We start from the raw sequence: 469 nt of genomic DNA on the forward strand, positions 1-469 counted from the left end.
AAGAAAAGGAGGCCAAATCAAAAACGTTATAATTCTTTCATGTTTACATTTCCTAAAATGCTGAAATATTTTTGTGAATTTTCTAACAAAATCCATTTTTGGATGGCATTTCATTAAAACTATAATTTATAAAGGTTTGGCATCACTTTGTAGCTAATTCTAAATCTTGACATATGGTATACCTCTTGGATATTCTTTGGTATAATTCACATAATGTTTCATAATTTTAACAAATATAGTCCTTATTTATTACTTAACAGATTTCCCTAGCTATGCTTTTTGTCACCTTTAGAATTGGGAAAATATTGTTACAACACATTTTCTAATGAATTTTGGTTGAAATGTAGGAAAACTCATGTTATCTGAATATTTACTTGCATATGGTATCATTTCTAAATTATTTTAGAATCTGAATACTATTTATTTCTATTTCTCATTTCATTCTGTTTTGGTAGGCAATAGTACCATC

This window comes from Mandrillus leucophaeus, unplaced genomic scaffold (assembly GCF_000951045.1).
Source record: "Mandrillus leucophaeus isolate KB7577 unplaced genomic scaffold, Mleu.le_1.0 Scaffold249, whole genome shotgun sequence".
NCBI classification, from domain to species: domain Eukaryota; kingdom Metazoa; phylum Chordata; class Mammalia; order Primates; family Cercopithecidae; genus Mandrillus; species Mandrillus leucophaeus.